The sequence below is a fragment of the Penaeus monodon genome, chromosome 19 (genome assembly GCF_015228065.2).
Source record: "Penaeus monodon isolate SGIC_2016 chromosome 19, NSTDA_Pmon_1, whole genome shotgun sequence".
NCBI classification, from domain to species: domain Eukaryota; kingdom Metazoa; phylum Arthropoda; class Malacostraca; order Decapoda; family Penaeidae; genus Penaeus; species Penaeus monodon.
The window spans coordinates 46,526,626-46,527,131 of record NC_051404.1 but is presented as its reverse complement, the minus strand read 5'-3'; the positions used below and the strand labels follow the sequence as shown (position 1 = coordinate 46,527,131).

General features: G+C 32.4%; 1 protein-coding gene across 1 annotated transcript in view; it reads right to left on the bottom strand.

Annotated features, from left to right (window-relative positions):
• Positions 1-506, bottom strand: part of LOC119585266 (ras-related protein Rab-9A-like) — a 10,572-nt gene that overhangs the window by 3,701 nt on the left and 6,365 nt on the right. The gene's annotated exons all lie outside the window — the stretch shown is intronic.

Here is a 506-nt window from a genome sequence, read left to right as displayed (position 1 = left end):
CTTTTTTTTCTATATTTCAGTCATAAGCCATTGATACCTTAAGCACCTTTACTTCATAGTTCTCTCTTCCATTCTTCTATTTCCTTTCATACAGAATACTCGCTTTCCCTATCCTCCCTGGAGAGACAGGAACTAAACTAGGGATATCTCAAGGGCAAACAGACAGTGGGAAATGGGACATACTATACTTGACATACTATAATTGACATACTATAATTGACACACTATACTTGACATACTATAATTGACATACTATAATTGACACACTATACTTGACACACTATACTTGACATACTATAATTGACACACTATACTTGACATACTATAATTGACACACTATACTTGACATACTATAATTGATGTACTATAATTGACACACTATACTTGACATACTATACTCAATGATATTTTTTTTTAACACTTGAAACTTGTAACACTCTGGATACATCAAAAAGTCAGTAATAAGTAAAAATAAGTTTTGTGTTCTCCTCTGGTTGTGCCACGTA